This window comes from Hordeum vulgare, chromosome 1H, assembly GCF_904849725.1.
Source record: "Hordeum vulgare subsp. vulgare chromosome 1H, MorexV3_pseudomolecules_assembly, whole genome shotgun sequence".
Lineage (NCBI taxonomy): Eukaryota > Viridiplantae > Streptophyta > Magnoliopsida > Poales > Poaceae > Hordeum > Hordeum vulgare.
In genome coordinates, this window is record NC_058518.1 from 289,977,297 (window position 1) to 290,002,195 (window position 24,899).

The window sequence follows — 24,899 nt, forward strand, 5'->3', positions numbered from 1 at the left end:
TTAGGTCAAAAGCCTAAGCTTGGGGGAGTACGTGTTTCTCACCGACTTTATATTCTTGCTTACACTTTCACTTTGTTAGTCGGTGTTCACACTTTGCCACTGTATCATCCATGCTAGTTTATTACTGTTTCTCGCTTTCTTTTGTGTGTTTGTCTAGTTTGAGAAAAACCCAAAAATATTTCTTGTTCTTCTTTTGCTTGTTGTGAGCTTTCCCGTGTAAATAGTTTTCTTTTCCTTTGGGTCAAGGTAGAAGACCATGGTTACAATGTTAAGTGGCTCTCGCATGCATATCTGTTTATCTTTCAAAGAGCCATATTACTTTGTCTTCTCCTTTGTGTTTGCCTGCAGATTCCAGCTTAGTCCAATGCACGAGCACTCTTATTATTGTTCACATCGTCCGGTCGTGCAAGTGAAAGGCAATAATGACGATATATGATGAAGTGACTGAGCCTGGAAAAGCTGGTATGAACTTGATGTATTTTGTTTTTGTAAATATGACTAGCTCATCGTTCCAGATTTAGCTTTATTGTGAGAGAAACATGTTTGCAATGACAACTTAGAGATCATAGTTTCTGATGCCATGCTTAATTAGCTAGGAGCTTATAATGGTTTGTCTTGGATGCTAACATGAATTTTGAGATGACTATGATGTAGTATGATAGGATGGTATCCTCCTTTGAATGATTCAAGTGGCTTGACTTGGCGCATGTTTATGCATGTAGTTGAAACAAAATCAACATAGCCTCTATGATATTCATATTCATGGTGATTTATGTCCTACTCATGCTTGCACTCAATGTTGGTTAATCTCAATGCATTATGATGACTGTTGTCGCTCTCTAGTTGGTCGCCACCCAGTCTTTTGCTAGCCTTCACTTGTACTAAGCGGGAATACTGCTTCTGCATCCACTTCCATAAACCCAAAGTTGTTCCATATGAGTCCCCATACCTACCTATAAGCGGTATCTACCTGCCGTTCCATGTAAATTTGCATGTGCCACTCTCTAAACCTTCAAGAAATAATCTGTTTTGCATGCTCGAACCGCTCATGTGGTGACAAGGGGCGATCAGTATCTTCCATGCTAGGCGTGTTATCCTCGATATGTGTTTATTCACTGTCATTCACGAGAAAGGGGCCGGTAATTGGAATGCCCAGTTCCATGCTCAAATCGAAAAGATAATTGCAAACAAAACTCCCCCTGGATTGATCTTGGTATGGACGGCACCCGAGTATTCGGCTAGTCGTGGAGTGTGATTGATCGGTGATGGGGGAGTCAAAACTTTACTTTTTTGTTTGGGAACCGCCTATAGCATGTGTAGCGTGGAAGATGGTGAAAACTCTTAGTCATTGCGTTGACAATGAAAGCATGCCACCCAAAATTATTTATCTTTGTTTTAAAAGCTTGAGCTCTAGCACCTCTGCAAATCAATGCTTCCCTCTGCGAAGGGCCTATCTATTTATGTTCCTATTGAGTCATCGTCTTGTTATAAAAGCACCAATTAGAGAGCACCTCTGTCATTTTTATGCTTTGCTTTTAACTTTGATTGAGTGTGACTGTGAATGGATCTTCTTTGCCATGAATTACAATGTTTAGTCAGCCCTTGGTCTTTGAAGGTGCTCTGCATTTATGTTTTGCGGTCTCAAAAAGAGCTAGCGATATACCATCTGTTTGTACTGCGTCATGATTGTTTTGATTGAAGTGTTGACGTTTGAGACTTATTATTATTGCTCGCTAGTTGATTATGCCATTGATATGAGTTTACCGTGAGACCTGGATGTCATTCGCTTATGTGGTTAGTTTGTGATCTTGCTGAAATTCTGGATATGAGTTAGACATAGTTGCAACAACAAGATCAAACAGAGTTCATAAAAGTTTTTCTTTTTGTCTCTTTCAGTTTGCCAACTGAATTGCTTCAGGACAAGCAAGGTTTTAAGCTTGGGGGAGTTGATACGTCTCCATCGTATCTACTTTTCCGAACTCTTTTGCCCTTGTTTTGGACTCTAATTTGCATGATTTGAATGGATCTAACCCGGACTAACGTTGTTTTCAACATAATTGCCATGGTGTTGTTTTCGCGCAGAAATAGAAGTTCTCGGAAATGAACTGGAAATTTACGGGTATTTTTTGTGGAATATATCAAAAATAATGGCGCAAGAATCAACCAGAGGGGTGGAGCTGTGAGCCCACAAGTCCACCAGGCGCGGCCCCCCTGGCCACGCGTGACAGGCTTGTGGGGCCCACGTTGCTCCACCGCCTCCAATCTCAGCTCTATTTAGTCCCTTTCGTCCGGAAAGAAATCAAGGAGAAGAGTTCATCGCATTTTACGATACGGAGGCGCCGCCACCTCTTGTTCTTCATCTCGAGGGCAGATATGGAGTTCGTTCTGGGCTCCGGAGAGGGGAGATCGTCGCCATCGTCATCACCAACCTTCCTTCATCGCCAATTCCATGATGCTCTTCACCTTTCGTGAGTAATCTCATCGTAGGCTTGCTGGACGGTGATGGGTTGGATGAGATCTATCATGTAATCGAGTTAGTTTTGACGGGGATTGATCCCTAGTATCCACTATGTTCTGAGATTGATGTTGCTACTACTTTGCCATGCTTAATGCTTGTCACTAGGGCCTGAGTGCCATGATTTCATATCTGAACCTATTATGTTGTCATCAATATATGTGTGTTCTTGATCCTATCTTGCAAGTTGTAGTCACCTACTATGTGTTATGACCCGACAACCCCGGAGTGACAATAGCCGGAACCACTCCCGGAGATGACCATAGTATGAGGAGTTCATGTATTCACTAAGTGTTAATGCATTGGTCCGGTTCTTTATTAAAAGTAGAACCTTAGTATCCCGTAGTTTCCATTAGGACCCCGCTGCCACGGGAGGGATGGACAATAGATGTCATGCAAGTTCTTTTCCCTAAGCACGTATGACTACATACGGAATACATGCCTACATTACATTGACGAACTGGAGCTAGTTACATATCTCTCTGTGTTATAATTGTTACATGATGAATAACATCCGGCATAATCATCCATCACCGATCCTATGCCTACGAGTTTTCCCTACTAGTCCTTGCTACGTTACTTTGCCGCTACTGCTGTCACTGCTGCTACTGTTACTCTGTTGCTACTACTGTTACTTTGCTGCTACTGGTTACCATTGCTACTGTTGCTATCATACTACCTTTCTACTGATACTTTTCTGCAGATACTAAATCTTTTAGGTGTGGTTGAATTGACAACTCAACTCCTAATACTTGAGAATATTCTTTGGCTTCACCTTGTGTCGAATCAATAAATTTGGGTTGAATACTCTACCCTCGAAAATTGTTGCGACCCCCTATACTTGTGGGTTATCAATGAGTCACGGCCAACTGAAAATTTGAATCTACGAACAAAAGAGGTAGTGAGTGAAGTATACTATTCACATTTATTGGAGATGAATTCTTCGAGCCCCGCGTTGTGAACAAATGTATCAAACTTGTCCTTGAAACCTGCACCAATCTTGAATTCATCGGAAGGCCATTCACATGGTTGCACGTGTGCGTTACTCGGCTGATAAGGATCGGGCTCCCGAATTGCGAGACGGGGACCCCTTTTGCTTGAGGAACCACCATGATAGTTTCTCCTGAACATCTTCTTTTTCTGAAATTTTTAGTGACTCAAAAGAAAAGTGAACAAGGCTCAACAAAACTCATAGCAACTACTCCTACAAGTGCCTAGAGGCCATATCATGCACCAAAACTACTTGGGACCAACTAAAATTAACATGCAAAGCTGAAGAATAGGGTCACCAAGGCAGCAAAAATACGCAACGAATAAAGCACTAGAGCAAAAACTAATTGGACCAATGGAGGAGTCACATACCAAGGAACAATTCCCCAAAATAGTTTGGTGAATGGGGCTTTGGACAAGGAGATCGAAAAATGCAGCAAGAAGAGCAAGAACACGGGTTTGAGCTGTGGAATGATTTTTTCTGGATGTAGAAGAAGGAGATGGGAGCTGGAATAAGTGAAGGGGGGGGGGAACGTGGGGCCCGCAAGCCTGCCAGGCGCGGCCACGGGGGTGGCCGCGCCTCCTGGGCTTGTGGCCCACTGGTGCATCCCCCTGACTAGCGTTCTATCTCAGAAATTTTCAAAAATTCCAGAAAAAATCATACTTGAATTTCAGGGCATTTGGAGAAATTTTATTTTCGGGTCACTTTTCTAAGGGACGGAAAAAGCAGAAAATAGGAAAAATAAAGCTAAATTTATCATTTTTCTTCTAAACAACAGAAAGTAAAAGTTGGGAACATAAGGTTCTGACTTCTATATTCATCCATCTCATGATCATCAAAAGAAATCCGTCAATGAGGTTGATCAAGTCTCCTTGAAAAACTTTTTTCGAATCACATAAAACGGAGAATTTTCGAATAATCACTAGGTTACCTCAACGGGGATGTGCATATCCCCAACAAGTAAATCATACTTGATCTTGACAGTAGGTATAGGGCATTCAAAGCTTCCAATAAGAATTGATGAAGATTTTTCAATAGCATTGATGCAATGAACTCGATATTGTTTCTTCGGGAAGTGCACCGTGTGCTCATTACCATTAACATGGAAAGTGACATTGCCTTTGTTGCAATCAATAACAGCCCCTGTAGTTTTTAAAAAGGGTATTCCAAGGATGACCGCCATGACATCATCCTCGGGAATATCCAGAATAACAAAGTCCGTTAGGATAGTAACGTTCGCAACCACAACATGCACATCTTTGCAAATGCCGATAGGAAAAGCAGTTGTTTTGTCGGCCATTTGCAAAGACATTTCAGTGGGTGTCAACTTATCCAATTCAAGTCTACGATATAAAGTGAGGGGCACAACAGTAACACCAGCGCCAAGATCGCCTAAAGCAGTTCTAACATAATTTCCTTTAATGGAGCAAGGTATAGTGGGCACTCCGGGATCACCTAGTTTCTTAGGAGTCCCACCCTTGAAGGTGTAATTAGCAAGCATGGTGGAAATCTCAACCTCAGGTATCTTCCTTTTATTAGTCACAATATCTTTCATGTACTTAGCATAAGGAGACATTTTAAGCATATCAGTCAAACACATTTGCAAAAAGACAGGTCTAATCATTTCAATAAAGCGCTCAAAATCTTCATCATCCTTTTTCTTGGATGGTTTGGGAGGAAAGGGCATGGGTTTCTGAACCCATGGCTCTCTTTCTTTACCATGCTTCCTAGCAATAAAGTCGTTCTTATCATATCTCTTGTTCTTAGGTTCTGGGTTATCAAGATCAACAACAGGTTCAATCTCCACATCCTTATCATTACTAGGTTGAGCATCATCATGAAAACCACTATCAATATTATCACTAGGCTCATGTTCATCACCAGATTGTGTTTTCAGCATCAGAAACAGAGACATCATTTGGATTCTCGGGTGTAACATCAACGGTTTTGCTAGCATGCAAGTTCCTACCATCTTTCTTTTTCTTCCTATTACCAGGATGACTAGGTGCATTAGTGTTAACTCCCTGAGAATCTTGTTCAATTCTCTTAGGATGGCCCTCAGGATACAAAGGTTCCTGAGTCATTCTACCACCTCTAGTGACAACTCTAACAGAATTTTCATTCAACTCATTGAGCAAGTCATTTTGAGCCTTAAGTACTTGTTCTACTTGAGTAGTGACCATAGAGGCATGTTTACTCAAAATATTAAGATCATTGACATTTCTATCCACACAAGCACTTATATGATTAATCATAAGAGCATTTTGTTCCAATTGTCTGCTAACATAATCATTGAAACTCTGTTGTTTGGCAACAAAGTTATCAAATTCATCTAAGCATAAGCTAGCAGGTTTATCATAAGGAATATCACTCTCATTGAATCTACGAAGAGAATTTACCTCTACTACCTGTGTCGGGTTATCAAGACCATGTATTTCTTCAATAGGTGGTAGATTCTTAACATCTTCAGATTTAATACCTTTCTCTTGCATAGATTTCTTGGCTTCTTGCATATCTTCAGGACTGAGGAATAGAATACCTCTTTTCTTCGGAGTTGGCTTCGGTGGTGGTTCGGGAATAGTCCAAGCATTATCATTGCTCAAGATATTATTCAATAGAATTTCAGTTTGTTCCACAGTTCGTTCCCTGAAAACACAACCAGCACAACTATCTAGGTGGACCCTAGAAGCATTGGTTAGTCCATTATAAAAGATATCAAGTATTTCATTTTTCTCAAGAGGGTGATCAAGCAAAACATTATGTAACTGGACAAGCCTCCCCCAAGCTTGTGGGAGACTCTCTTATTCAACTTGCACAAAGTTATATATATCCTGCAAGGCAGCTTGTTTCTTATGGGCAGGAAAATATTTCTCAGAGAAGTAGTATATCATATCCTAGGGACTACGCACACAACCAGGAGCAAGAGAAGTAAACCAAGTCTTAGCATCACCCTTTAGTGAGAAAGGAAACAACTTAAGGATATAGTAATGGTGATTTTTTCCTCATTCGTGAATAGGGTGGCTATATCATTCAGCTTAGTAAGATGTGCTACAACCGTTTCAGACTCATAACCATGAAAAGGATCAGATTCAACCAAAGCGATCAACTCAAGATGAACAGAGAATTCATAATCCTTATCGGTAACAAAGATGGGTGAAGTAGCAAACTTAGGATCGTATTTCATTCTAGCATTCAGAGATTTTGCTTTCCACTTGCGCAATAAATTCTCAAGATCATAGCTATCCTTACAAGCAAGAAAGTCTTCAGCTACCTCTCCCTCCATAACATAACCCTCAGGTATATTAGGCAATTCATATCTAGGAGAGCTAGTTCTAACAGGTGAAACAACAGGTTCTACTTCAATAATTTCATCAGTTTCAGAAGTATCATCACATTCAATAGCAACTCTAGCAATTTGTGCATCAAGAAATGCACCCGGTGGCATATCATTATCAAGCAAAGCATCATCATAAGCATCATGGATAGCAGAAGTAGCATCATCAAGCACAGGCCACACATCAGAATTTCTAGTAGGTGGTGGTGTCGCAAATTTACTCATAACTGAAGGTGAATCAAGTGCAGAGCTAGATGGCAGTTCCTTACGTGTCCTCATAGTTGAGGGCAAGACTTTAGTTTTTGGATCTCTCGGATTCCTCATAGTGATCAACATACGTAAATACCAAGTGACTTAGAGAATAGAGCTATGCTTCCCCCGCAACGGCGCCAGAAAAAGGTCTTGATAACCCACAAGTATAGGGGATCGCAACAGTTTTCGAGGGTAGAGTATTCAACCCAAATTTGTTGGTTCGACACAAGGGGAGGCAAAGAATATTCTCGAGTACTAGCAGTTGAGTTGTCAATTCAACCACACCTGAAAGACTTAGTATCTGCAGCAAAGTTTCAGTAGCAAAGTAGTGTGATAGTAAAGGTAGCAGCGGTAATAGTAGCAGTAGTGACTTGTATAGCAATTGTGACAGTAGTAGCGGTAAAGTAACTTAGCAAGGACTAGTAGTAAAAGACTCGTAGGCATTGGATCAGTGATGGATAATTATGTCGGATGACATTCATCATGTAACAGTTATAACATAGGGTGATATGTAACTAGCTCCAGTTCGTCAATGTAATGTAGGCATGTATTCCGTATTTATTCATACGTGCTTATGGAAAAGAACTTGCATGACATCTATTGTCCATCCCTCCCGTGGTAGCGGGATCCTAATGGAAACTAAGGTATATTGAGGTCCCCTTTTAATAGAGAACCAGAACAAAGCATTAGCACATATTGAATACATGAACTCCTCATACTATGGTCATCTTCGAGAGTGGTTCCGGATATTGTCACTCTGGGGTTGCCGGGTCATAACACATAGTAGGTGACTACAACTTGCAAGATAGGATCAAGAACACACATATATTGATGAAAACATAATAGGTTCAGATCTGAAATCATGGCACTCGGGCCCTAGTGACAAGCATTAAGCATAGCAAAGTAGTAGCAACATCAATCTCAGAACATAGTGGATACTAGGGATCAAACCCCATCAAAACTAACTCGATTGCATGATAGATATCATCCAACCCATCACGGTCCAGCAAGCCTACGATGATATTACTCACGAACGGTGAAGAGCATCATGGAATTGGCGATGAAGGATGGTTGGTGATGACGACGACATCGATTTACCCTCTCCGGAGCCCAGAACGGACTCCAGATCTGCCCTCCAGAGGAAGAACAGGTGGTGGCGGCGGCTCCGTGTCGTGAAACGCGATGAACTCTTCTCTCCTAATTTTTTCTGGGCGAGAGAGAATATATAGAGCTGGAGTTGGAGGCTGCGGAGCCACGAGGGCCTCACAAGCCTGCCAGGTGTGACCTAGGGGGGGGCGCATCCTGGGCTTGTGGGCTCCTGGCTCCGTGTGTCGAGGTAATTCTTGCGCCAGTATTTTTTATATATTCCACAAAAAATCCTCGTAAATTTCCAGGTCATTCCGAGAACTTTTATTTCTGCGCAAAAACAACACCATGGCAATTCTGCTGAAAACAGCGTCAGTCCGGGTTAGTTCGATTCAAATCATGCAAATTAGAGTCCAAAACAAGGGCGAAAGAGTTTGGAAAAGTAGATACGATAGAGACGTATCATTTATCATGTTTTTCATGTTATTGCTTAGAATGACGGTAGCATAATAAGATGATCCTTTATAAAATTTCGAGAATGTATTCCCCTAAGTGTGCACCGTTGCGAAGGATCGTTGTCTCGAAGCACCACGTGATGGTCGGGTGTTATAGATTCTAACGTTCGCATACAACGGGTGTAAGCCAGATTTACACACGCAGAACACTTAGGTTGACTCGACGAACCTAGCATGTACATACATGGCCTCGAATATGAGAGACCGAAAAGTCGAATATGAGTCGTATGGTTGATACGATCAGCATGGAGATGCTCACCATCAACGACTAGTCCGTCTCACGTGATGATCGGACACGGGTTAGTCGACATGGATCATGTAACACTTAGATGACTAGAGGGATGCCGATTTAAGTGGGAGTTCATACATTATTTGGTTAGATGAACTTAACTACCATCAACTTAGTCTAAAAGTTGTCTTTACAAATATTGTAGATCCAATGGCCAACGCAACTATCAGCCTGAACTTCAACGCGTTCCTAGAGAAAATAAAGTTGAAAGATGATGGCAACAACTATGCAGACTGGGTCCATAACCTAAAGCTCAGCCTCATTGCATCCAAGAAGGCTTATGTCCTTGATGCACCGCTAGGTGACGCTCCCGCTACCCCGGCGACCAAGGATGTTGAGAACGCCTGGCTGTCCCGAGTTGATGACTACTCTCTGGTCAAGTGTGGCATGCTATACAGCTTAGAACAGGGGCTCCAAAGGCAATTTGAGCAACACGGAGCATATGAGATGTTCGAGGAGCTGAAACTAGTTTTTCAAGCTCATGCCCGGGTCGAGAGATATGAAGTCTCTGACAAGTTCTTTAGCTGTAAGATGGAGGAGAACAGTTCTGTCAGTGAGCATATACTTAGAATGTCTGGGTTGCACGGTCGTCTGACTCAGCTTGGAGTCGAACTTCCGGATGATGTTGTCATTGACAGAATCCTCCAGTCTCTTCCACCAAGCTACAAGGGTTTTGTGCTGAACTACAACATGCAAGCGATGGAGAAGACCATTCCCGAGTTGTACTCGATGCTGAAATCTGCAGAAGTAGAAATCAAGAAAGAGCATCAAGTGTTGATGGTCAATAAGACCACCAGTTTCAAGAAAGGCAAGGATAAGAAGAACTTCAAGAAAGAAGGCAAAGCTGTTGCCGTGCCCGGTAAGCCAGTTGCCGGGAAGAAGAAAAAGAATGGACCCAAGCCTGAGATTGAGTGCTACTATTGCAAGGGAACCGGTCACTGGAAGCGGAACTGCCCCAAATACTTAGCGGACCAGAAGGCCGGCAACGTCAAAGGTATATATGATATACATGTTATTGATGTGTACCTTACCAGCACTCGTAGTAGCTCCTGGGTATTTGATACCAGTGCTGTTGCTCACAGTTGCAACTCAAAGCAGGAACTGCGGAATAAACGGAGGCTGGCTAAGGACGAGGTGACGATGCGCGTCGGGAATGGTTCCAAGGTCGATGTGATCGCCGTCGGCACGCTACCTCTACATCTACCTTAGGGATTAGTTTTAAACCTTAATAATTCTTATTTAGTACCAGCTTTGAGCATGAACATTGTATCAGGGTCTTGCTTAATGCGAGACGACTACTCATTTAAGTCAGAGAATAACGGTTGTTCTATTTATATGAGTGATATGTCCTATGGTCATGCTCTGCTGGTGAATGGTTTATTCTTGATGAATCTCGATCGTGATGTTACACATATTCATAGTGTGAGTACCAAAAGATGTAAGGTTGATAATGATAGTCCCACATACTTGTGGCACTGCCGCCTTGGTCATATCGGTGTCAAGCGCATGAAGAAACTCCATACTGATGGACTTTTGGAGTCTCTTGATTTCGATTCATTTGACACATGCGAACCGTGACTCATTGGCAAGATGACCAAGACTCCATTCTCAGGAGTAATGGAGCGACCAACCGACTTATTGTAAATAATACACACCTATGTATGCGGTCCAATGAACGTTGAAGCTCGCGGTGGTTATCGTTATGTTCTCACTCTCACTAATTATTTGAGTAGGTATGGATATATCTACTTGATGAAGCACAAGTCTGAAACATTTGAAAAGTTCAAAGAATTTCAGAGTGAGGTTGAGAATAAACGTGACAGGAAAATAAAGTGTCTACGAATCTGACCGTGGAGGAGAATATTTGAGTCATGAGTTTGGCACACACCTAAGGAAATGTGGAATTGTTTCACAACTTACGCCGCCTGGCACACTGCAACGTAACGGAGTGTCTGAACATCGTAATCACACTCTATTTGATATGGTGTGATCTATCATGTGTCTTACCGACTTACCGCTATCATTTTGGGGATACACATTGGAAACCGCATCATTCACTTTAAATAGGGCATCGTGTAACTCCTTTGAGACGACACCGTATGAATTATGGTTTGGCAAGAAACCTAAGCTGTCGTTTCTAAAAGTTTGGGGCTGCGATGCTTATGTGAAGAAACTTCAACCAAAAAAGCTCAAACCCAAAGCGGAGAAATCCGTATTCATAGGATACCCTAAGGAAACTATTGGGTATACCTTCTATCTTAGATCCGAAGACAAAATCTTCGTTGCCAAGAACAGATCCTTTCTAGAGAAAGAGTTTCTCTCGAAAGAAGTAAGTGGGAGGAAAGTAGAACTTTATGAGGTAGTTGTACCTCCTCTCGAACCAGAGAGTAGCGCAGCGCGGGAAAATGTTCATGTGGCGCCTACACCAACTGAAGAGGAAGTTGATGATGGTGATCATGAAACTTCGGATCAAGTTGCTATTGAACCTCGAAGGTCCTTTCCGCACCAGAGTGGTACGACAACCCTGTGATGGAGATCATGTTGTTAGACAACAGTGAACCTTCGAACTATGAAGAAGCGATGGCGGGCCCGGATTCCAACAAATGGTTTGAGGCCATGAAATCCGAGATAGGATCCATGTATGAGAACAAAGTATGGACTTTGGTGGACTTGCCCGATGATCGGCGAGCCATAGAAAATAAATGGATCTTTAAGAAGAAGATTGACGCAAACGGTAATGTGACCGTTTATAAAGCTCGACTTGTCGGAGAGGGTTTTGACAAATTCAAGGAATTGACTACGATGGGACTTTCTCTCCCGTAGCGAAGATGAAGTCAGTCCGAATCATGTTAGAAATTGCCGCTTTTCATGATTATGAAATTTGGCAAATGGACGTCAAAACAGAGTTCCTTAACATTTATCTTAAGGAAGAGTTGTATATGATGCAACTAGAAGGTTTTGTCGATCCTAAATGTGCTAAAAAGGTATGAAAGCTCCAGCACTCCATCTATGGGCTGGTGCAAGCATCTCGGAGTTGGAACATTCCCTTTAATGAGGTGATTAAACCGTTTGGATTCATACAGGTTTATGGAGAAGCATGTCTGTACAAGAAAGTGAGTGGGAGCTCTGTAGATTTTCTCATACTATATGTAGATGACATATTGCTGATGGGGAATGATATAGAGTTGTTGGAGAGCGTAAATGGCTACTTGAAAAAGAGTTTTTCCATGAAGGACCTTGGGGAAGCTGCATACATATTAGGCATCAAGATCTATAGAAATAGATCGAGACGCCTCATAGGTCTTTCACAAAGTACATACCTTGACAAGATATTGAAGAAGTTCAATATGGAAAATTCAAAGAAGGGGTTCTTGCCAGTTTTGCAAGGTATGAGATGACTCAATCACCGACCACGATAGCAGATAGAGAGAAGATGAGTACTGTCCCCTATGATTCAGCCGTAGGCTCTCTAATGTATGCCATGCTGTGTACCAGACCTGATGTGAACCTTGCCATAAGTTTGGTAGGGAGGTACCAAAGTGATCCTGGTATGGAACACTGGACAGCGGTCAAGAATATCCTTAAGTACCTGAAAAGGGCTAAGGAGATGTTTCTCATTTATGGAGGTGACGAAGAGCTCGTCGTAAAGGGTTACGACGATGCTAGCTTTGACACAGATCCGGATGACTCCAAGTCAAAAACCGGATACGTGTATGTTTTGAATGGTGGGGCAGTCAGCTGGTGCAGCAGCAAACAAGACATCGTGGCAGCATCTACATGTGAAGTGGAGTACATAGCTGCTTCGGAAGCAACTCATGAAGGGATCTGGCTGAAGGAGTTCATCACCGACCTTGGAGTGGTTCCAAGTGCGTCAGGCCCGATGACACTCTTCTATGGTAACACTGGAGCCATTGCCATAGACAAGGAGCCTAGATTTCACAGGAAGACCAAGCACATCCAACGCCACTACAACTCCATCCAGGACAGGTCTAGAAAGGAGTCATAGATATTTGTAAAGTACACACGGATCTGAATATTGCAGAACCGTTGACTAAACCTCTCCACGAGAAAAATAAGATCAACACCAGAATGCTATGGGTGTTCGATTCATCACAATGTAACTAGATTATTGACTCTAATGCAAGTGGGAGACTGTTGGAAATATGCCCTAGAGGCAATAAAAAAATGGTTATTATCATATTTCCTTGTTCATGATACTCGTCTATTGTTCATGCTACAATTGTATTAACAGGAAATAGTAATACATGTGTGAATAAATAGATCACAATGTGTCCCTAGCAAGCCTCTAGTTGGCTAGCTCGTTGATCAATAGATGATCATGGTTTCCTGATCATGGGCATTTGATGTCATTGATAACGGGATCACATCATTGGGAGAATGATGTGATGGACAAGACCCAATCCTAAGCATAGCACTAGATCGTATTGTTCGTATGCTAAAGCTTTTCTAATGTCAAGTGTCTTTTCCTTCGACCGTGATATTGTGCAACTCCCGGATACCGTAGGAGTGCTTTGGGTGTATCAAGCGTCACAACGTAACTGGGTGACTATAAAGGTGCACTACGGGTACCTCTAAAAGCGTCAGTTGGGTTGGTACGAATCGAGATCGGGATTTGTCACTCCGCGTGACAGAGAGGTATCTCAGGGCCCACTCGGCAGAACATCATCATGAGCTCAATGTGACTAAGGAGTTAGTCACACGATGACATGCTACGTAACGAGTAAATAGACTTACCGGTAACGAGATTGAACAAGGTATATGTATACCGACGATCGAATCTTGGGAAAGTTCTATACCGACAGACAAAGGGAATTGTATACGGGATTGATTTAATCCTTGACATCGTGGTTCATCTGTTGAGATCATCGTGGAGCAAGTGGGAGCCACCATGGGTATCCAGACCCCGCTGATGGTTATTGGCCGGAGAGGTGTCTCGGTCATGTCTGCCTGTCTCCCGAACCCGTAGGGTCTACACACTTAAGGTTCGATGACGCTAGGGTTATAGGGAATTGTTATACGAGGTTACCGAAAGTTGTTAGGAGTCCCAGATGAGATCCCGGACGTCACGAGGAGCTCCGTAATGGTCCGAAGGTAAAGATTGATATGTAGGATGGATGGTTTTGGACACCGGAAATTTTTCGGGCGTCACGAGTAATGTACCGGGACCACCGGAAATGGTCCCGGGGGTCCACCGGGAGGGGCCACCAGCCCCAAGAGGTAGCATGGGCCAAAAGAGGGAGGGCAACCAGCCCAAAGTGGGCTGGTGCGCCTCCCACAAGGAGGCCCAAGGCGCAGGAGGTGGAGAGGGGGGAAACCCTAGGCGCTGGTGGGCCTAAGGCCCACCTAGGGGTGCGCCACCCCCTCCCCCTGCCTTGGCCGCCGCACCTCCCATCTGGGGGGGCTGATGCACCACCTAGGTTGGGAACCCTAGGGGTGGCACCCCCTCCCCTCCTCCTATATATAGTGGGGGTTTTGGGGTTGTTTTGCACACAGTTTTCTCTCTCCCTCGGCGCAACCCTGCCCCCTTCTTCCTTCTCTCCCATGGTGCTTGGCGAAGCCCTGCCGGGAGACCTCTTCTCTCCATTGACACCACGCCGTCATGCTTCCGGAGATCTTCCCCAACCTCTCCCTCCTCCTTGCTGGATCAAGGTGCGGGAGACGTCAATGGGCTGCACGTGTGTTGAACGCGGAGGTGCCGTGGTTCGGCACTAGATCGGAATCACACCACGATCTGAATCGCCGCGAGTACGACTCCATCAACCGCGTTCTAGCAACGCTTCCGCTTAGCGATGTTCAAAGGTATGAAGATGCAATCACCCCTCTCTCGTTGCTGGTCTCTCCATAGGAAGATCTGAATATGCGTAGGAATTTTTTTGAATTTATGCTACGTTTCCCAACAGTGGCATCCGAGCCAGGTTTTCTATGCGTAGATTCTATGCACGAGTAGAACACAAAAGGTTGTGGGCGATGATTTGTCAATTTCTTGCCGCTACTAGTCTTATTCTTTTCTGGCGGTATTGTGGGATGAAGCGGCCCGGACCGACATTACACGTACGCTTACGTGAGACTGGTTCCACCGACAGACATGCACACCGTGCATAAAGGTGGCTAGCGGGTGTCTGTCTCTCCTACTCTAGTCGGATTGGATTTGATGAAAAGGGTCCTTATGAAGGTTATATAGCTTTGGCATATCATCATTGTGGCTGTCACGTAGGTAAGAAAGCGTTCTTGCTAGAAACCCAAATCAGCCACGTAAAACTTGCAACAACAATTAGAGGACGTCTAACTTGTTTTTGCAGGGTTTGACATGTGATGTGATATGGCCAAAGTTGTGATGTTGCATGTATGATGTATGAGATGATCATGTTATTGTAATAGGTTTCACGGCGTGCATGTCGGTGAGTATGACAACCGGCAGGAGCCATAGGAGTTGTCTTAATTTATTGTATGAGATGCAACGCCATGTGCTTAATACTTTTACTTCATTGCTAACGGTTAGCTATAGTAGTAGTGATAGTAGTAGTTGGCGTGACGACTTCACGGAGACACGATGATGGAGATCATGATGATGGAGATCATGGTGTCATGCCGGTGACAATGATGATCATGCGATGCCTGAAGATGGAGATCGAAAGAGCAAAGATGATAATGGCCATATCATGTCACTATATGATTGCATTGTGATGTTTATCATGTTTTTCATCTTATTGCTTAGAACGACGGTAGCATAATAAGATGACCCCTCTTAAAATTTCGAGAACGTATTCCCCTAAGTGTGCACTGTTGCGAAGGATCGTTGTCTCGAAGCACCACATGATGATCGGGTGTGATAGATTCTAACGTTCGCATACAACGGGTGTAAGCCAGATTTACACACGCGAAACACCTAGGTTGACTCGACGAGCTTAGCATGTACAAACATGACCTTGAATAAAAGAGACCGAAAGGTCGAACATGAGTCGTATGGTTGAATACAATCAGCATGAAGTTGCTCACCATGATGACTAGTCCGTCTCACATGATGATCGGACACGGGTTAGTCAACATGGATCATGTATCACTTAGATGACTGGAGGGATGTCGATTTCAGTGGGAGTTCATACTTAATTTGATTAAATGAACTTAATTTTCATGAACTTAGTCTAAAAGTTGTATTTATAAATATTGTAGATGGCCAACGTCAACCTCAATTTCAACGCATTCCTAGAGAAAAACAAGCTGAAAGATGATGGTAGCAACTATGCGGACTGGGTTCGCAACTTGAAGCTCATCCTTGAAGCAGCTAAAAAGGCTTATGTCCTTGATGCGCCGCTAGGTGACTCTCCCGCTCCCGCAGCAGCCCAGGACATTCTGAACGTCTGGCAAACGCGGAGTGATGACTACTCTCTGGTTAGGTGTGGCATGTTATACAGTTTAGAAACGGGGCTCCAAAGGCGTTTTGAGCAACACAGTGCATATGAGATGTTCCAAGAGCTGAAACTGGTTTTTCAAGTTCATGCCCGTGTCGAGAGATATGAAATCTCCGACAAGTTCTTTAGCTGTAAGATGGAGGAGAACAATTCTGTCAGTGAGCACATAGTCAAAATGTTTGGGTTACACGGTCGTCTGACTTCACTTGGAGTCGAACTTCCGGATGATGCTATAATTGACAGAATCCTCCAATCTCTCCCACCAAGCTACAAAGGTTTTGTGCTGAACTACAACATGCAAGGGATGGAGAAGACCATTCCTGAGTTGTACTCAATGCTCAAGTCTGCATAAGTAGAAATCAAGAAAGAGCATCAAGTGTTGATGGTCAACAAGACCACTAGTTTCTAGAAGGGCAATGGTAAGAAGAACAAAGACGGCAAAGCCGTTGCCACGCCCGGTAAGCCAGATGCCGGGAAGAAGAAAAAGAATGGACCCAAGCCTGAGACTGAGTGCTTCTATTGCAAGGGAAAAGGTCACTGGAAGCGGAACTGCCCCAAATACTTAGCGGACAAGAAGGCCGGCAACGTTAAAGGTATATGTGATATACATGTTATTGATGTGCACCTTACCAGCACTCGTAGTAGCTCCTGGGTATTTGATACCGGTGCTGTTGCTCACATTTGCAACTCAAAACAGGAACTGCGGAATAAGCGGAGACTGGCCAAGGATGAGGTGACGATGCGCGTCGGGAATGGCTCCAAGGTCGATGTGATCGCCGTTGACACGCTACCTCTACATCTACCGTCAGGATTAGTTTTAAACCTTAATAATTGTTATTTAGTACCAGCTTTGAGCATGAATATTGTATCAGGGTCTTTCTTAATGCGAGACGGCTACTCATTTAAGTCAGAGAATAATGGTTGTTCTGTTTATATGAGTGATATGTTTTATGGTCATGCTCCGCTGGTGAATGGTTTATTCTTGATGAATCTCGATCGTGATGTTACAAATATTCATAGTGTGAATACCAAAAGATGTAAAGTTGACAATGATAGTCCCACATACTTGTGGCATTGCCGCCTTGGTCATATCGGTGTTAAGCGCATGAAGAAGCTCCATACTGATGGACTATTAGAGTCTCTTGACTTTGAATCATTTGACACATGCGAACCATGCCTCATGGGCAAGATGACTAGGACTCCATTCTCAGGAATAATGGAGAGAGCGACCGACTTATTGGAAATAATACATACTGATGTGTGTGGTCCGATGAACGTTGAAGCTCGCGGTGGCTATCATTATGTTCTCACTCTTACTGATGATTTGAGTAGGCATGGGTATATATACTTAATGAAGCACAAATCTGAGACGTTTGAAAAGTTCAAGGAATTTTAGAGTGAGGTCAAGAATCAACGTGACAGAAAAATTAAGTGTCTATGATCTGATCGTGGAGGAGAATATTTGAGTCACGAGTTTGGCACACACCTAAGGATGTGTGGAATCGTTTCACAACCAACGCCGCCTGGAATGCCGCAATGCAACGGAGTGTATGAACGTCGTAATCTCACTTTATTAGATATGGTACGATCTTTGATGTCTCTTACCGACTTACCGCTATCATTTTGGGGATACGCATTAGAAACTGCAGCATTCACTTTAAATAGGGCACCGTCTAAATCCGTTGAGACGACACCGTATGAACTATGGTTTGGCAAGAAACCTAAGTTGTCATTTCTTAAAGTTTGGGGCTGCGATGCTTATGTGAAGAAACTTCAACCAGAAAAGCTCGAACCCAAAGCGGAGAAATGCGTATTCATAGGATACCCTAAGGAAACTATTGGGTATACCTTCTATCTTAGATCCGAAGGTAAGACCTTTGTTGCCAAGAACGGATTCTTTCTAGAGAAAGAGTTTCTCTCGAAAGAAGTAAGTGGGAGGAAAGTAGAACTTGATGAGGTAATTACACCCACTCTCGAACAGCAAAGTAGCGCAGCGCGGGAAATTGTTCTTGTGGCGCCTGCACTAACTGAAGAGGAAGTTAATGATAATGATAATGAAGCTTTGGATCAAGTTACTACTGAACCGCGAAGGTCCACAAGGGTACGCTCCGCACCAGAGTGGTACGGCAACCCTGTGATGGAAATCATGTTGTTGGACAACGGTGAACCTTTGAACTATGAAGAAGCAATGGTGGGCCCGAATTCCAACAAATGGCTTGAAGCTATGAAATCCAAGATAGGATCCATGTATGAGAACAAAGTATGGACTTTGGTGGACTTGCCCGATGACTGGCGAGCCATAGAAAATAAATGGATCTTCAAGAAGAAGACTGATGCAAATGGTAATGTAACCGTTTATAAAGCTCGACTTGTCGCAAAGGGTTTTCGACAGATTCAAGGAATCGACTACGAGGAGACTTTCTCTCCCGCAGCGAAGCTGAAATCAGTCCGAATCATGTTAGCAATTGCCGCCTTTTATGATTATGAAATTTGGCAAATGGACGTCAAAACAGCGTTCCTTATCGGGAATCTTAAGGAAGAGTTGTATATGATGCAACCAGAAGGTTTTGTCGACCCTAAGGGTGCTAACAAAGTGTGCAAGCTCCAGCGCTCCATCTATGGGCTGGTGGAGGCATCTCGGAGTTGGAACATTCGCTTTAATGAGGTGATTAAAGCATTTGGGTTCATACAGGTTTATGGAGAAGCCTGTCTGTACAAGAAAGTGAGTGGGAGCTGTGTAGCTTTCCTCATAATGTATGTGGATGGCATATTATTGATGGGGAATAATATAGAGATGTTGGAGAGCATAAAGGCCTATTTGAACAAGAGTTTTTCAATGAAGGACCTTGGAGAAGCTGCACACATTTTAGGCATCAAGATCTATAGAGATAGATCGAGACGCCTCATAGGTCTTTCGCAAAGTACATACCTTGACAAGATATTGAAGAAGTTCAATATGGAAAACTCAAAGAAAGGGTTCTTGTCAGTTTTGCAAGGTATGAGATTGAGTAAGACTCAGTCATCGACCACGACAACAGATAGAGAGAAGATGAGTACTGTCCCCTACGCTACAGCCGTAGGCTCTCTAATGTATGCCATGCTGTGTACCAGACCTGATATAAACCTTGCCATAAGTTTGGTAGGGAGGTACCAAAGTGATCCCGGTATGGAACACTGGACAGCGGTCAAGAATATCCTGAAGTACCTGAAGAGGACTAAGGAAATGTTTCTCGTTTATGGAGGTGACAAGGAGCTCGTCGTAAAGGGTTACGTCGATACTTGCTTCAACACAGATCTGGATGACTCTAAGTCACAGACCGGATACGTGTATGTTTTGAATGGTGGGGCACTGAGCTGGTGCAGCAGCAAGCAAGAAGTCGTGGCAGCATCTACATGTGAAGCGGAGTACATAGCTGCTTCAGAAGCGGCTCATGAAGGAATTTGGATGAAGGAGCTCATCACCGACCTTGGAGTGGTTCCAAGTGCGTCGGGTCCAATGACGCTCTTCTGTGATAACACTAGGGCCATTGCCATAGCCAAGGAGCCCAGGTTTCACCGGAAGACCAAGCACATCAAACGCCGCTACAACTCCATCCAGGACCATGTCCAGAGTGGAGTAATAGAGATTTGTAAAGTACATACGGATCTGAATGTCGCAGACCCGTTGACTAAACCTCTTCCTCGAGCAAAACATGATCAACACCATAATGCTATGGGTGTTCGATACATCACAATGTAACTAGATTATTAACTCTAGTGCAAGTGGGAGACTGTTGGAAATATGCCCTAGAGGCAATAATAAAATGGTTATTATCATATTTCCTTGTTCATGATAATCGTCTATTGTTCATGCTATAATTGTATTAACAGGAAACCACAATACATGTGTGAATAAATAGATCGCAATGTGTCCCAAGCAAGCCTTTAGTTGGCTAGCTCGTTGATCAATAGATGATCATGGTTTCCTGATCATGGGCATTAGATGTCATTGGTAAATGGATCACATCATTGGGAGAATGATGTGATGGACAAGACCCAATCCTAAGCATAGCACTAGATCGTATTGTTCGTATGCTAAAGCTTTTCTAATGTCAAGTGTCTTTTCCTTCGACCGTGAGATTTTGCAACTCCCGGATACCGTAGGAGTGCTTTGGGTGTATCAAACGTCACAACGTTATTGGGTGACTATAAAGGTGCACTACGGGTACCTCTGAAAGCGTCTGTTGGGTTGGTACGAATCGAGATCGGGATATGTCACTCCGCGTGATGGAGAGGTATCTCAGGGCCCACTCAGTAGAACATCATCATGAGCTCAATGTGACTAAGGAGTTAGTCACACGATGACGTGCTACGGAACGAGTAAAGAGACTTACCGGTAACGAGATTGAACAAGGTATAGGTATACCGATGATCGAATCTCGGGCAAGTTCTATACCGACAGACAAAGGGAATTGTATACGGGATTGATTGAATCCTTGACATCGTGGTTCATCTGATGAGATCATCGTGGAGCAAGTGGGAGCCACCATGGGTATCCATACCCCGCTGATGGTTATTGGCCGGAGAGGTGTCTCGGTCATGTCTGCCTGTCTCCCGAACCCGTAGGGTCTACACACTTAAGGTTCGATGACGCTAGGGTTATAGGGAATTGTTATACGAGGTACCGAAAGTTGTTCGGAGTCCCGGATGAGATCCCGGACATCACGAGGAGCTCCGGAATGGTCCGGAGGTAAAGATTGATATATATGATGGATGGTTTTGGACACCGGAAATGTTTCGGGCGTCACCGGTAATGTACCGGGACTACTGAGACCACCGAAAATGGTCCCAGGGGTCCACCGGGAGGGGCCACCAGCCCCAAGAGGTAGCATGGGCCAAAAGAGGGAGGGAAACCAGCCCAAAGTGGGCTGGTGCGCCTCCCATAAGGAGGCTCAAGGCGGAGGAGGTGGAGAGGGGGGGGGAAACCCTAGGCGCTGGTGGGCCTAAGGCCCACCTAGGGGTGCGCCACCCCCTCCCCCTGCCCTGGCCGCCGCACCTCCCATCTGGGGGGCTGCCGCACCACCTAGGGTGGGAACCCTAGGGGTGTCACCCCCTCCCCTCCTCCTATATATAATGGGGGTTTTGGGGCTGTTTTGCACACAGTTTTTTCTCTCCCTCGGCGCAGCCTTGCCCCCTTCTTCCTCCTCTCCCACGCTGCTTGGCGAAGCCCTGTCGGGAGACCTCGTCTCTCCATCGACACCACGCCGTCGTGCTTCCGTAGATCTTCCCCAACCTCTCCCTCCTCCTTGCTGGATCAAGGTGCAGGATATGTCACCGGGCTGCACGTGTGTTGAACGCGGAAGTGCCGTGGTTCGGCACTAGATCGGAATCACACCGCGATCTGAATCGCCGCGAGTACGACTCCATCAACCGCGTTCTAGCAATGCTTCCGCTTATCGATCTTCAAAGGTATGAAGATGCACTCACCCCTCTCTCGTTGCTGGTCTCTCCATAGGAAGATCTGAATATGCGTAGGAATTTTTTTGAATTTATGCTACGTTTCCCAACATGAGTTGTGTTGTTCCTTCAAGGTAGAAGGCAAAGGAGTAGGCTCGATGGTTATCCCCCCGTCAGCGGTCGCAACTGCATGTTTCAACAGTGGGTCACAAATGCATGTTTTCAAGGCGGGACCGCAAGTGCACGTGTTTCAAGACGGGTTACAACCTTAAGTTTTAAATGAGGCCGCATTTGCATGTTTCCAAGGCATGTCACAACTGCATTTATTTCAAGTGGGGTCGCAATTGCATGTATTTTAAGTGTGTCGCAACTACATGTTTTTAATAATTTTGTTTTTCCTTTTTTCTCATTCTCATTTTATTTTTGAAAAAAATCCCGAGTTTAAAAAAAAAGGCTCTATACATTTTGAAAACTTGTGATTCTTCCGCAAATTCATGATTTTTAACAATTCATGAATTTTTTAATATTTATAATTTGTAGAAGTTCACCAACATTTTTTCAAGTAATAATCATTTTTAAAATTTACGAACAGTTTTTGTATTTGATGAATATTTTTCAAATACACGTACGTTTTAAAACTAGCAAACGATTTTCAAAATAAAAAGTCACGTGGTTAATGGGAAAATGGAACAACAAGAAATTGATATAGCTCTATTATTATACTTGTGGCACCATTTTTACCAACATATTATAGCGAAATGAAACAAAAAAAGTTGACAAAAAGTCATGGTTAATCGGCTCGTCGTGCTAATAGTTCCTAATACATTTTTTTCCTATAAGTTTTCAACTCGTTTCATCGTCGCCACAAACAACTAGTAGTTCTGCTCCTATTCAACGCTGCAATAACAAGTAGTAGTTCTGCTCAAGCCTCTTATCGCACAACACAAAAACTTACAATTAAAAAGGTAAACACAAAAAACACCTAAGAAAAAAAAGACAAGAAGACACATTGGGGCAGCCCCCCTCCCCAAAAAAAAAACGAACGGGATACTACTAAGATGCTGAGGTGAATGATACCATAGTTATGTATCAGCTAGATGAGTTCTAGCTAATCCCGCATAGTAATGTACCGAAACACAATTTTGGAAATTGCAACTTCATACTAAATCAGCGGTTCCATTGTCTTAGAAAAAACAAAATCAGTGCCCCCCCCGAGAAAAAACACAAAAAACTAAATCATTGGTTTCTCAAAAAAGAAAAAAGAGTGACAACTAATATAGATCGAAGAGACTAATTTCAGTGGTCATGTGTAAATTGCAGGGATGTTTGCATGCCTATTATTGTTAGATGATTATCTCGCATTCCTACTTTTCCTCATGCATGTATGTGCCATGCTTAATTATTTAATACTTTTTATTATGCTTAGTTATTTCTTTAGGGGCATATTATTATGACCATGATTATCATTATCATGCCATACTATCGTCGCTGTAAAATTAAGTTAATAAATCCTCTAAATTAAGTGTGGCTTATGTTCATGTTGATTGATGGGCATCTTGGCGACATGATTTTATTAATCTTGTCCATTTCTAACCGAAGCTGATATCGATCCGCTTGATAAAGAAGTTTATAAATGAGGATTTAGTAAAGTGGCTTCTATTTGTTATTTTGGTCAAAGATAGTTAATAAATGCATGCCCACAAAACAATGTTATTATTATCCATCTATGGACAAAGTTGTATTAGATTATCTTTATCTAATACTAAAGCGGCTACTGCTTCTGTCTATTCAGCTTCATGGGCGTTGATACGTCTCCGTCGTATCTATAATTTTTGATTGTTTCATGCCAATATTCTACAACTTTCATATACTTTTGGCAACGTTTTATACTATTTTTGGGACTAACATATTGACCCAGTGCCCAGTGCCAGTTCCTGTTTGTTGCATGTTTTTTGTTTCGCAGAATATCCATACCAAACAAAGTCCAAACGTAATAAAAACTTACTGGATTTTTTTGGAATATTTATGATTTTTGGGAAGAAGAATCAACGTGAGGCGATGCACGGAGTGCCCACAAGCCCTGTCGCCGCGGTCAGGGGGTGGGCCCGCGGCAGGCAGGCTTGTGGCCACTCCTTAAGGCGGTTGGAGCCCTTCTTTCGCCGCAAGAAAGATAATATCCGGAATAAAATTTTGTTAAACTTTCAACCCAATCGGAGTTACGGATCTCTGGGAATTTAAGAAACGGTGAAATGCAGAATCTGGGAGCGCATAAACAGAAGGACACAGAGAGAGAGATCTAATCTCGGAGGTGCTCTCGCCCCTCCGCCGCCACAGAGACCATGGACCAGAGGGGAAACCCTTCTCCCATCTAGGGAGGAGGTCAAGGAATAAGAAGAAGGAGGGGGGCTCTCTCCCCCTCTCTCCCGGCGGCGCCGGAACGCCGCCCGGGACATCATCGTGTGACGGCGATCTACACCAACACCTCTGTCATCTTCACCAACATCTCCATCACCTTCCCCCATCTATATTCAGTGGTCCACTCTCCCGCAACCCGCTGTACCCTCTACTTGAACATGGTGCTTTATGCTACATATTATTATCCAATGATGTGTTGCTATCCTATGATGTTTGAGTAGATTATCGTTGTCCTATCGGTGATTGATGAATTGCTATGATTGGTTTAATTTGCTTGTGGTTATGTTGCTGTCCTTTGGTGCCCATCATATGATCGCGCGCGTGGATCACACCATAGGGTTAGTTGTATGTTGATAGGACTATGTATTGGCAGGCTAGATTGACAGAAGCTTCAAACCTAGCATAGAAATTGATGCATATGGGATTGAAGGGGGACCAATATATCTTATTGCTATGGTTGGATTTTACCTTAATGAACGTTAGTAGATGCGGACGCTTGCTAATAGTTGCAATCATAAGTGCATAGAATTCCAAGTAAGGGATGACATGCTAGCAGAGTCCTCTCTCACATGATACTAGCTATCGATCTAGTAACGTAGTCAATTTCTTAGGGACAATTTTGCAACTCCTACCACC